We start from the raw sequence: 14,410 nt of genomic DNA, 5'->3' as shown, positions 1-14,410 counted from the left end.
TCAGGTCTTTGTAATAATTTATTATAATTACCAACTGTACAAATATTTTGTAAAAACAAGACTTAATGCAAAATGTTAAAAACAAATGAAGTGTTCATACTGGAGAAAAGACACACGATACGCTGGCTGTGCTACAGGTGTGTCACACGTTTACAGGTGACTGTAGGAGTTGTGTCCCCCTTCATGGATCCTACGGAAGTCCTGACCTGCCAATGCCCTCTTCTTACATGGCTGTCCCAGTCTGGTGATGCCACCACACAGAGGACGCCCTGAGAAAGAGCTGCAATAAAAAGAAGTCAATCTACTGTAACACAAACCAATGTGCTGGAAAACACACAAAGATCACACGATGTTATGGCACAGACACACACACACACACACACACACACACACACACACACACACACACACACACAGAGCCTTGCAAACACACGTGGTGCATTCACATGCAACAACTAACCCAATGACAGTGTAAAGAGGAGCAGAGAGAGTGTGACCAGGTCAAGAGCCGACTGCTGATTGACCTCAGAGATGGCGTTGATGGGCACAGTGAGACACGGGAGAATGTGGGACACTGCAAAAAGGACAGCAGGACTGCAGAGAACAGGAAATATCCAGCATGCATCACACAGACCCAAACAGCACGCAGACTCAGACCTGAATTAGGGGAGAAAGGAAAAAAAATGAATTATATATTATTTTTTATATATCTTCTTGTCCTTGACCTGACTGGCAAAGTGAAGAAGACCAAAAGATCCTCAAAAGCTACACATCAGGGATTTATGGAACAAATGAGAAAGAAAGTAATTGAGATCTATCAGTCTGTAAAAGGTTATAAATAGTGATGGCGAAGTGAAGCTTTCTTGAAGAAGTGAATCTTTCAACCCAAATGTATCGGAAAAAGGTTCATTACTCGAAGCTTTTCCAACCACAGCTCGATGACGACCTCTGCTGGTGAAAGCGCTATCACACAATGTTCCACAACCAAACAACGTATTAATTTTAGAAGCAAAAATGAATGGATTGACAAATTAAGGATAGATTAATAAATAAAAAAAAATGACAAAGTCATTTAAACATGTGCAATAACAGAAATTTTAAAACCCTGCAATATTACTTGCGTGCAATATGTCTGTTAGTGTAACTACTTACTCGTGGTCTCTTTTTTATACTTTTTGTTGTGTACATACTTTATATTAAATTATATCTCTATTCTTTTATATATTTGCATTTCTTTCTCTTTGCTGCTATTTAAATATCTTTGATGATCTAAAACATTAAAATGTGATAAACGTGTGTGTGTGTGTGTGTGTGTGTGTGTGTGTGTGTGTGTGTGTGTGTGTGTGTGTGTGTGTGTGTGTGTGTGTGTGTGTGTGTGTGTGTGTATTGGTAAGACTGAGTGTAAAACACAAAAACAATAGAACAAGCAGGTATGCAAAAATTAAGCAAATGAAGAAGGTAAAGAGAGAACAAAACAGCTCATACTTCCTGTTGCATCTCTATACTACATTCAGCCACACAACAACACGGTATGTAATTGCCCCCTTTTCCACCAGAAAGAACCGGGTGTTGGTTCAGAGCTGGTGCTGGTTTAAAGTTGTTTCCATTGGCGAACCTTCTAAGAACCGGTTTGCCTTTCTATGGGCTAGAGAGCCATCACAGAGACGAGTCTGACGTCACTTTATATACGTCTCATATTTCCGTGTAAGCGGTTATTAAACTTGGACCTTATGGTGCTACAGAGAAACAACTTTTCCTGGTTCAGAGCCGGTGCTTTGGCTGTCTAAAAAGTAAGAACTTATTTTAAATTAGGTTCCGAACCAGCACTCAAACTGCCTCGGGGGAAAAGGTGCAACTTATATCATCCATAAAGGAAGGAAGGAAGAAAAGTAGTTTGATAAACAACTGTCCTGCATCTGTACCGTGTAACATGGCCGGAGGACCACCAAACAACCACGGCAAGTACTTCTATTAAGTAAATACCTAAGTAACACTGAGCTCGGGAATAGTGATGCGCGGGTCGGGTAAAGAAATTGTCACCTTACTGCGGGGCGGGTATTAAAAACAAATATAAAAAACATATTGCGTGCAATTCAAGTAATGGTCGCGGGTGGGGGGCGGGTTGTAAAAAGAGATACAGCGGTGCGGGATGGGCCGATAATGTCATAACAGCGGGACCCGCGGGATGGAAAAAAAACCGACCGCATCACTACTCAGGATCTCTCAAATGTTCATGGGTTGGAAATGATTTTGTTTTTTTCACAGAACGTAGAACAATAAACATAGACGTTACAGAAGGCGGTGTGCACATGGGTGATATTCTGGACAGAAATGAATTCAATGGACAGGTTACAAGTCGTACCAATTACACTGGTGAGAAAACTTATATTTTATATTTTAGCTAAGGTTGAAATAAATGACTGTCTATGATTTATTAAAGCACAATGAATATCTGAGAGAGGAGAATGTTGCCTTGTACCATATGTAGGTTTCTGTAACATCTTGGCTTGTATTGCAGGACCTCCACCCAGAGAAGGAGCAGGTCCTGTTGTGCCCAGAGAACAAAGTAGTACTTGAATTGACTTGTTTTTTTCTTCTTCTTCATATCGATTCATACTGTAAAAATGACACCATCATTAATTAACGAAGGGCATTTTGTCTTTTAAATTGTAGATGGGACCTTCAACATAAGGAACGACGGGAGCCAGTCACATCAAAACATTGTACATAACAACAGGTTTGGAGGCAAAGTGGCTTTTGAACACAATATTAACAGTGAGTCATTTCTGTTTAAATATTAAACTAAATAAAGTACAAAATATTCTGTTTAAATACTAAACTACAACTATTTATTTCTATGTGACACTCTCGGTGTTCATTTTACAGTACAGCCTGAGGGACAGAACAACGAGAATATAGATGAAGGTGAGGATTAAAGGTTTTTGTTGATTAAATTATTTCTTGGCGATGTTTGCTTCATGACGACTAATTAGAGTCATTATTTTATCGTTATAGATCGGATAGATCTGAGATGAGAGGAAGAAGATCACCACTAAATTTGGTTCACCTCACTAATCATCATACAAAATAAAATCTTGAATTTAATTAGTGTCCAGCGTTTGGATCGTCAACTGAGGTCAATAAAATGATACAATAATTATGGCTTTACACAGGAATTAAAGAGTTCTGTTCATTGTTCATTTTTTTTTACCTCTGTAGTCCACTGCAAGTGAATTTCTAGTATTTTAAACTAATAATTCAAATACGTTATTGTTTTCATAGTAACATCTAATTCACCAGAACATGTTTGATAGACATGACACGTAATCCAAGATTAATAATGAGCCTTTAATGTTGTGTAAGAAGACACAGGTCTCATCTCATTAACACACAATGATGTACGTAACTATAAATGCCTGTAAAAGTCTTTCATAAACTTTTTTAGTACAATTAAATATAAAGACAAACAAAAAACATGATTAAAAATGTTCTGTAATCATACAAACTACACTCGAATCTCAGGTCTTTGTAATAATTTATTATAATTACCAACTGTACAAATATTTTGTAAAAACAAGACTTAATGCAAAATGTTAAAAACAAATGAAGTGTTCATACTGGAGAAAAGACACACGATACGCTGGCTGTGCTACAGGTGTGTCACACGTTTACAGGTGACTGTAGGAGTTGTGTCCCCCTTCATGGATCCTACAGAAGTCCTGACCTGCCAGTGCCCTCTTCTTACATGGCTGTCCCAGTCTGGTGATGCCACCACACAGAGGACGCCCTGAGAAAGAGCTGCAATAAAGCAGAAGTCAATCTAGTGTTTAGAGTAGTGCCGAATAATAAGCAGAAAGAGTAATCTATAATAGGACTATAAATAAATGAATGAATGAATGAATAAATGAATGAATGAATGAATGAATGAAGCCTGCGTCGTGCCTGTACCAAAGACGTAATGCCCAAAAGACCTTGGGGACTACCGACCAGTAGCACTGACCTCGCATCTGATTAAGACATTGGAGAGGCTGGTGCTCACTCATCTCTGACCTCTGGTGAGCCCATCAATGGATCCACTTCAGTTTGCCTACCAACCTGGCATTGGAGTGGAAGACACTGTCATCATCCTCCTAATTCATGCTATTTTGCACCTGGAAAAGACTGGGAGCACAGTGAGAGTCATGTTTTTTGACTTCTCTAGTGATTTTAACACCATCCAACCTGTGCTTCAGAGGGATCAGATGGTGTACATGGGAATGGACCATCATCTGTCTGTTTGGATATTGGACAACCTCACAAACCAACCACAGTATGTGAAGACTCGTGACTGTGAGCTTTCGTCTGAGGAGACTAAGGTCATTTGGAGTGAAGGGAGAGCTACTGAAGACCTTTTTTGACTCGGTGGTGGCCTCAGCCATATTCTATGGTGTGGTCTGCTGGTGCAGCAGCATCTCTACTGCAGAAAGGAAGAGACTGGACAAGCTGATCAGGAAGGCCAGCTCAGTCCTGGGGATTCCTCTTGACGCTGTACAAGAGGTGGGAGAAAGGAGGATGGTAGAAAAACTATCACCATTGCTATCACCATTGAACGACTCTCACCCCCGTATGAAACGGTTTCAGCTCTGAGCAGCTCCTTCAGTGACAGACTGTTACATCCTAAGTGTCTGAAGGATCGATACAGACGCTCTTTTCTCCCTGCCGCAGTAACCATGAATACACACTGTTATTACTGTTTAACTGCAATAATAACAAATAACAAAGTCATTTAAACATGTGCAATAACAGAAATTTTAAAACCCTGCAATATGTCTGTTAGTGTAACTACTTACTTGTGGTATCTTTTTTTATACTTTTTGTTGTGTACATTCTGTATATTATATTATATCTTTATTCTTTTATATATTTGCATTTCTTTCTCTTTGCTGCTATTTAAATTTGTTTGATGATCTAAAACATTAAAGTGTGATAAACATGCAAAAAAAAAAACAGGAAGGGGCCAACGTGTGTGTGTGTGTGTGTGTGTGTGTGTGTGTGTGTGTGTGTGTGTGTGTGTGTGTGTGTGTGTGTGTGTGTGTGTGTGTGTGTGTATTGGTAGGATACCTGTAAAAAATAAGTAAATGAAGAAGGTAAAGAGAGAACAAAACAGCTCAGACTATACTTCCTGTTGCATCTCTATACTACATTCAGCCACACAACAACACGGTATGTAATTGCCCCCTTTTCCACCAGAAAGAACCGGGTGTTGGTTCAGAACCGGTGCTGGTTTAAAGTTGTTTCCACTGGCGAACCTTCTAAGAACCGGTTTGCCTTTCTATAGGATAGAGAGCCATCATAGAGCCGAGTCTGACGTCACTATAAACGTGTCATATTACCGTCAGTGCTGCAGCGGCAAACAGCCCCTGACGTAAGCGGTTATTAATTTGGACCTTATGGTGCTACAGAGAAACAACTTTTCCTGGTTCAGAGCCGGTGCTTTGGCTGTCTAAAAAGAAAGAACTTATTTTAAATTATGCTCCGAACCAGCACTCAAACTGCCTCGGGGGGAAAGGGGCAACTTATATCATCCATAAAGGAAGAAAGGAAGAAAAGTAGTTTGATAAACAACTGTCCTGCATCTGTACTGTGTAACATGGCCGGAGGACCACCAAACAACCACGGCAAGTACTTCTATTAAGTAAATACCTAAGTAACACTGAGCTCGGGAATAGTGATGCGCGGGTCGGGTAAAGAAATTGTCACCTTACTGAGGGGCGGGTATTAAAAACAAATATAAAAAACATATTGCGTGCAATTCAAGTAATGGTCGCGGGTGGGGGGCGGGTTGTAAAAAGAGATACAGCGGTGCGGGATGGGCCGATAATGTCATAACAGCGGGACCCGCGGGATGGAAAAAAAACCGACCGCATCACTACTCAGGATCTCTCAAATGTTCATGGGTTGGAAATGATTTTGTTTTTTTTTACAGAACGTAGAACAATAAACATGGCGGTTGTAGGAGGCGGTGTGCACATGGGTGATATTATGGAGGGAAATGTGTTCAGTGGACAGGTTACAAGTCGTACCAATTACACTGGTGAGAAAACTTATATATTTTAGCTAATGTTGAAATAAATGACTGTCTATGATTTATTAAAGCACAATAAATATCTGAGAGAGGAGAATGTTGCCTTGTACCATACAGTATGTAGGTTGCTGTAACATCTTGGCTTGTATTGCAGGACCTCCACCCAGAGAAGGAGCAGGTCCTGTTGTGCCCAGAGAACAAAGTGGTACAGTACTTGAATTGACTTGGGTTTTTTCTTCTTCTTCATATCGGTTCATACTGTAAAAGTGACACCAACATTAATTAATAAAGGGCATTTTGTCTTTTAAATTGTAGATGGGACCTTCAACATATGGAATGACGGGAGCCAGTCACATCAAAACATTGTACATAACAACAGGTTTGGAGACAAAGTGGATTTTGAACGCAATATTAACAGTGAGTCATTTCTGTTTAAATATTAAACAAAATAAAGTACAAAATATTCTGTTTAAATACTAAACTACAACCATTTATTTCTATGTGACACTCTCTGTGTTCATTTTACAGTACAGCCTGAGGGACAGAACAACGAGAATAGAGATGAAGGTGAGGATTAAAGGTTGTTTTTGATTAAATTATTTCTCGGCGATGTTTGCTTCATGACGACTAATTAGAGTCATTATTTTATCGTTATAGATCGGATGGATCTGAGATGAGAGGAAGAAGATCACCACTAAATTTGGTTCACCTCACTAATCATCGTACAAAATAAAATGTTGAATTTAATTAGTGTCCAGCGTTTGGATCGTCAACTGAGGTCAATAAAATGATACAATAATTATGGCTTTACACAGGAATTAAAGAGTTCTGTTCATTGTTCATTTTTTTTACCTCTGTAGTCCACTGCAAGTGAATTTCTAGTATTTTAAACTAATAATTCAAATACGTTATTGTTTTCATAGTAACATCTAATTCACCAGAACATGTTTGATAGACAGGACACGTAATCCAAGATTAATGATGAGCCTTTAATGTTGTGTAAGAAGACACAGGTCTCATCTCATTAACACACAATGATGTACGTAACTATAAATGCCTGTAAAAGTCTTTCATAAACTTTTTTAGTACAATTAAATATAAAGACAAGCAAAAAACATGATTAAAACTGTTCTGTAATCATACAAACTACACTCGAATATCAGGTCTTTGTAATAATTTATTATAATTACCAACTGTACAAATATTTTATAAAAACAAGACTTAATGCAAAATGTTAAAAACAAATGAAGTGTTCATACTGGAGAAAAGACACACGATACGCTGGCTGTGCTACAGGTGTGTCACACGTTTACAGGTGACTGTAGGAGTTGTGTCCCCCTTCATGGATCCTACGGAAGTCCTGACCTGCCAATGCCCTCTTCTTACATGGCTGTCCCAGTCTGGTGATGCCACCACACAGAGGACGCCCTGAGAAAGAGCTGCGATAAAGCAAAAGTCAATCTAGTGTTTAGAGTATTGCCGAATAATAAGCAGAAAGAGTAATCTATATTAGCACTAAAAATAAATAAATGAATAACTACGTTTATTTTAAACAGAAATACCCGTTGCTGGCTACTGACTGATTGGGGTTGTGTATTTTGTGTACACGTCAATCCAAAATCCATAATCATGTAAAGGACAAAGGCATATATTAGTTCGGTGTAACAAAGCAAAACTACGTTACTCACCTATCGAGAAGGAGCTGTTACTACACAAAACATACTACTACTACTACATTATGTCACACATGCGCACTGAACACTCTCTCCGCCCATATTGACAAGACACGCCCATTTCTGCTCATTGGTTTGTGTTGATTTTTGTTTTGTTTGTCGTCCCGACTCAGTTTTCTGAAGCATTTCTTAAAATAACGGAGATCCCACCTTTAATGTTTGCTATAAAGAAATGGCCTTTATTAACAACATTAGTCTAGAAGAGAGAAAGAGAAAGAAGAGAAGAGAAAAATGAATTATATATTATTTTTTATATATCTTCTTGTCCTTGACCTGACTGACAAAGTGAAGTAGACCAAAAGATCCTCAAAAGCTACACATCAGGGATTTATGGAACAAATGAGAAAGAAAGTAATTGAGATCTATCAGTCTGTAACAGGTTATAAATAGTGATGGCGAAGTGAAGCTTTCTTGAAGCAGTGAAGCTTTCAACCCAATTGTATCGGAAAAAGGTTCATTACTCGAAGCTTTTCCAAGCACAGCTCGATGACGACCTCTGCTGGTGACAGCGCCATCACACAATGTTCCAAAACCAAACAACGTATTAATTTTAGAAGCAAAAATGAATGGATTGACAAATTAAGGATAGATTAATAAATAAAAAAAATGAATCAATATATTAAATACATGACCAAAGCTTGTTCCATTGCATACGCATATTAACTCCAAACAAAAATGTAATAAAGAGAACTTTTTGTATGGTGAATGTGGACATTTTGACTGTTTTTAGAAAAAATTCAAACTCATGAATGTTGAAGGTACATAAATGCAGACACACTTTTACACGTTCATAAATCTGTCTTACAGACTACTGTACTGTTGGCTAGATGGATGCTTTGTGATTAATTATGTTTTATTAACAGTCAGCAATCAGGTGTCCACCTGTTCAGCATTACTATATAGACACACAGTCTTATTTATAAGTGTGAGCTCGTAAAATGGACATTGTAAGTGTTCTTGAATGAGTAACATGGATGATGTATTATTAATATAGACCACCTACTGGGAGCAAATCCCAGAGATGTCACTGGTAACATCACTAGTTATAAAGCCATTTCTAAAGCTTTGGGACTCCGGTGAACCACAGTGAGAGCTGTTATCCACAAAAGGCCAAAACATGGAACAGTGGAGAACCTTCCCAGGAGTCGCCGGCCAACCACAATTACCTCAAGAGCAGAGCGACGACTCATCCAAGATGTCACGAAAGACCCCACAAGAACATCCATAGAACTGCAGGCCTCACTTGCCTCAGTTAAGGTCAGTGTTCATGACTCCACCATAATAAAGAGACTGGGGCAAAAATGGCCTGCATGGCAGAACTCCAAGACAAAAGAGTTCTGCTGAGCAAAAAGAACATAAAGGATCATCTCAGATTTGCCAGAAAACATCTTGATGATCTCCAAGGCTTTTGGGAAAATTTTACATCTGGTAAAGTAAAACTACATTTCAGAAAAAGAACATCATACCAAAAGTAAAACATGGTGGTGGTAGTGTGATAAATGGAACCATAAATTCTGCTGTTTACCAAAAAATCCCGAAGGACAAAGTGCGGGTATCTGTTCCTGACCTCAAGCTGAAGTGAACTTGGGTTCTGCAGCAGGACAATGATCCAAAACACACCAGCAAGTCCACCTCTGAATGGCTGAAGGAAAACAAAATGAAGTCTTTGGAGTCAAAGTCCTGACCTGAATCCTATTGAGATGCTGTGGCAGGACCTTAAAAAGGTGGTTCATGCTCGAAACCCCTCCAATGTGGCTAAATTACAACAATTCTGTAAAGATGAGTGGACCAAAATTCCTCCACAGCGCTGTTACAGTCTAACTGCAAGTTATCACAATGAAGATCAAAGTGAGGAAGGCTGTGGGTCCAGACAGCATCAACTCCAGGCTCCTTAAGACCTGTGCAGACCAGTTGTGTGGCATATTGCTGTACATGTTTGACCGGAGCCTGAAGCTGGGGAAGGTGCCACAGCTATGGAAAACTTGAATCTGTACTATTCAGTAACCTACACTTCAACGCTGTCTACAACGCAAGATGCACGCGCAGTGCACGCGCTGGCGACATTCAGACCGGCTGTGTAATTAACTTTACTTTTGTATTTTCGCGCGCAGTTTTTTTGTCTCCCATGTCCCGTTTTTTTTCTTCTTCTTCTCGATTTTTTTGCCTCCCATATCCCGTTTTTTCCTTCCTTCCTTCCAACAACTCGCGAACCCCCGCCACACCACACCACGATGAAAATGGCTAGATTTTATAACGCATGGCAATTATAGACGAGTTAAGTTACACTGCCAGGTCCCGCATTGTCACGACCAAGTAATCAATTTAACAAAAATAAATAATTTTTAAATAATTTACCGGCAATTCGATTTTACAGATCTAAAGTGCAAAATAACATTTTAGATGTTGGTATCCAAGACGAGGTGTTCAAAGCTACAAACGGTCCAAAAGATGATTATGTAAAGACAAGTTTAAACGTTCCTAACATGTTCTACAAAGTAATATTAATTGAAGTGTTGAATGATTAAAACTAACAAACAAGAAAAACAAAAATATGCCTTAATTAATTAACTTAATCGGTGGATGCTCAAACCATCTTCAGTCCATGAGCTTCAGCAAAGGGAGGGGAGTTGTGCTTCATTGCGCATGCCCAATGTTTCGTCTCAAAAGTTTCGAGTAATATTACTTAGTTTTTATTAGTAATCTCAAATATTTATTTTAACAAATATACCAATAATTAACTATTTTTAGTAAACTCAACATTTTAGTCAGATTTAAGTAAACATAATAGCATTTTTCTAGTGAAGTATACTATTTGATTTTACAATGCACACAACAACACGGTATGTAATTGCCCCCTTTTCCACCAGAAAGAACCGGGTGTTGGTTCAGAGCTGGTGCTGGTTTAAAGTTGTTCCCACTGGCGAACCTTCTAAGAACCGGTTTGCCTTTCTATGGGCTAGAGAGCCATCACAGAGCCGAGTCTGACGTCACTATAAACGTGTCATATTACCGTCAGTGTTTGCAGCGGCAAACAGCTGCTGGTGTAAGCGGTTATTAATTTGGACCTTATGGTTAAATTAAATTAGGCTCCGAACCAGCACTCAAACTGCCTCGGGGGAAAAGGGGCAACTTATATCATCCATAAAGGAAGAAAGGAAGAAAAGTAGTTTGATAAACAACTGTCCTGCATCTGTACCGTGTAACATGGCCGGAGGACCACCAAACAACCACGGCAAGTACTTCTATTAAGTAAATACCTAAGTAACACTGAGCTCGGGAATAGTTATGCGCGGGTCGGGTAAAGAAATTGTCACCTTACTGAGGGGCGGGTATTAAAAACAAATATAAAAAACATATTGCGTACAATTCAAGTAATGGTCGCGGGTGGGGGGCGGGTTGTAAAAAGAGATACAGCGGTGCGGGATGGGCCGATAATGTCATAACAGCGGGACCCGCGGGATGGAAAAAAAACCGACCGCATCACTACTCAGGATCTCTCAAATGTTCATGGGTTGGAAATGATTTTGTTTTTTTCACAGAACGTAGAACAATAAACATAGACGTTACAGAAGGCGGTGTGCACATGGGTGATATTCTGGACAGAAATGAATTCAATGGACAGGTTACAAGTCGTACCAATTACAATGGTGAGAAAACTTATATTTTATATTTTAGCTAAGGTTGAAATAAATGACTGTCTATGATTTATTAAAGCACAATGAATATCTGAGAGAGGAGAATGTTGCCTTGTACCATATGTAGGTTTCTGTAACATCTTGGCTTGTATTGCAGGACCTCCACCCAGAGAAGGAGCAGGTCCTGTTGTGCCCAGAGAACAAAGTAGTACTTGAATTGACTTGTTTTTTTCTTCTTCTTCATATCGATTCATACTGTAAAAATGACACCATCATTAATTAACGAAGGGCATTTTGTCTTTTAAATTGTAGATGGGACCTTCAACATAAGGAACGACGGGAGCCAGTCACATCAAAACATTGTACATAACAACAGGTTTGGAGGCAAAGTGGCTTTTGAACACAATATTAACAGTGAGTCATTTCTGTTTAAATATTAAACTAAATAAAGTACAAAATATTCTGTTTAAATACTAAACTACAACTATTTATTTCTATGTGACACTCTCGGTGTTCATTTTACAGTACAGCCTGAGGGACAGAACAACGAGAATATAGATGAAGGTGAGGATTAAAGGTTTTTGTTGATTAAATTATTTCTTGGCGATGTTTGCTTCATGACGACTAATTAGAGTCATTATTTTATCGTTATAGATCGGATAGATCTGAGATGAGAGGAAGAAGATCACCACTAAATTTGGTTCACCTCACTAATCATCATACAAAATAAAATCTTGAATTTAATTAGTGTCCAGCGTTTGGATCGTCAACTGAGGTCAATAAAATGATACAATAATTATGGCTTTACACAGGAATTAAAGAGTTCTGTTCATTGTTCTTTTTTTTTTTACCTCTGTAGTCCACTGCAAGTGAATTTCTAGTATTTTAAACTAATAATTCAAATACGTTATTGTTTTCATAGTAACATCTAATTCACCAGAACATGTTTGATAGACAGGACACATAATCCAAGATTAATAATGAGCCTTTAATGTTGTGTAAGAAGACACAGGTCTCATCTCATTAACACACAATGATGTACGTAACTATAAATGCCTGTAAAAGTCTTTCATAAACTTTTTTAGTACAATTAAATATAAAGACAAACAAAAAACACTTTTAAAAATGTTCTGTAATCATACAAACTACACTCGAATCTCAGGTCTTTGTAATAATTTATTATAATTACCAACTGTACAAATATTTTGTAAAAACAAGACTTAATGCAAAATGTTAAAAACAAATGAAGTGTTCATACTGGAGAAAAGACACACGATACGCTGGCTGTGCTACAGGTGTGTCACACGTTTACAGGTGACTGTAGGAGTTGTGTCCCCCTTCATGGATCCTACAGAAGTCCTGACCTGCCAGTGCCCTCTTCTTACATGGCTGTCCCAGTCTGGTGATGCCACCACACAGAGGACGCCCTGAGAAAGAGCTGCAATAAAGAAGAAGTCAATCTAGTGTTTAGAGTATTGCCGAATAATAAGCAGAAAGAATAATCTATAATAGCACTATCTATAAATAAATAAATAAATAAATAAATAAATAAATAAATGAATGAATGAATGAATGGATGGATGGATGGATGGATGGATGGATGGATGGATGAATGAATGAATGAATGAATGAATGAATCCTGCGTCGTGCCTGTACCAAAGACGTAATGCCCAAAAGACCTTGGGGACTACCGACCAGTAGCACTGACCTGGCATCTGATGAAGACATTGGAGAGGCTGGTGCTCACTCATCTCTGACCTCTAGTGAGCCCATCAATGGATCCACTTCAGTTTGCCTACCAACCTGGCATTGGAGTGGAAGACACTGTCATCATGCTCCTAAATCAAGCTATTTCGCACCTGGAAAAAGCTGGGACCACAGTGAGAGTCATGTTTTTGGATTTCTCTAGTGCTTTAACACCATCCAACCTGTGCTTCAGAGGGATCAGATGGTGTACATGGGAGTGGACCATCATCTGTCTGCTTGGATATTGGACAACCTCACAAACCAACCACAGTATGTGAAGACTCGTGACTGCGAGCTTTCGTCTGAGGAGACTAAGGTCATTTGGAGTGAAGGGAGAGCTACTGAAGACCTTTTTTGACTCGGTGGTGGCCTCAGCCATATTCTATGGTGTGGTCTGCTGGTGCAGCAGCATCTCTACTGCAGAAAGGAAGAGACTGGACAAGCTGATCAGGAAAGCCAGCTCAGTCCTGGGGATTCCTCTTGACGCTGTACAAGAGGTGGGAGAAAGGAGGATGGTAGCAAAACTATCACCATTGCTATCACCATTGAACGACTCTCACCCCCGTATGAAACGGTTTCAGCTCTGAGCAGCTCCTTCAGTGACAGACTGTTACATCCTAAGTGTCTGAAGGATCGATACAGACACTCTTTTCTCCCTGCCGCAGTCACCATGAATACACACTGTTATTACTGTTTAACTGCAATAATAACAAATAACAAAGTCATTTAAACATGTGCAATAACAGAAATTTTAAAACCCTGCAATATTACTTGCGTGCAATATGTCTGTTAGTGTAACTACTTACTCGTGGTCTCTTTTTTATACTTTTTGTTGTGTACATACTTTATATTAAATTATATCTCTATTCTTTTATATATTTGCATTTCTTTCTCTTTGCTGCTATTTAAATATCTTTGATGATCTAAAACATTAAAATGTGATAAACGTGTGTGTGTGTGTGTGTGTGTGTGTGTGTGTGTGTGTGTGTGTGTGTGTGTGTGTGTGTGTGTGTGTGTGTGTGTGTGTGTGTGTGTGTGTATTGGTAAGACTGAGAGTAAAACACAATAACAATAGAACAAGCAGGTATGCAAAAATGAAGCAAATAAAGAAGGTAAAGAGAGAACAAAACAGCTCAGACTATACTTCCTGTTGCATCTCTATACTACATTCAGCCACACAACAACACGGTATGTAATTGCCCCCTTTTCCACCAGAAAGAACCGGGTGTTGG

At 38.9% G+C, this 14,410-nt stretch overlaps 2 long non-coding RNA genes across 2 annotated transcripts; both read right to left on the bottom strand.

Annotated features, from left to right (window-relative positions):
• LOC125145674 lies at positions 1–1,212 on the bottom strand. Its single transcript, XR_007144103.1, has 2 exons — positions 461–1,212; positions 1–280 (listed from the first exon to the last, which is right to left on the bottom strand). It is a non-coding gene; the product is annotated as an uncharacterized LOC125145674 (long non-coding RNA).
• An 8,730-nt stretch (positions 1,213–9,942) lies between these two features.
• Positions 9,943–10,702, bottom strand: LOC125145672. Its single transcript, XR_007144101.1, has 2 exons — positions 10,153–10,702; positions 9,943–10,038 (listed from the first exon to the last, which is right to left on the bottom strand). It is a non-coding gene; the product is annotated as an uncharacterized LOC125145672 (long non-coding RNA).
• Positions 10,703–14,410: the final 3,708 nt, after the last annotated feature.

Source organism: Tachysurus fulvidraco, chromosome 10 (assembly GCF_022655615.1).
Source record: "Tachysurus fulvidraco isolate hzauxx_2018 chromosome 10, HZAU_PFXX_2.0, whole genome shotgun sequence".
Classification (NCBI taxonomy): domain Eukaryota; kingdom Metazoa; phylum Chordata; class Actinopteri; order Siluriformes; family Bagridae; genus Tachysurus; species Tachysurus fulvidraco.
The sequence above is the reverse complement of the archived record's forward strand: the minus strand, read 5'-3'. Positions and strand labels throughout refer to the sequence as shown.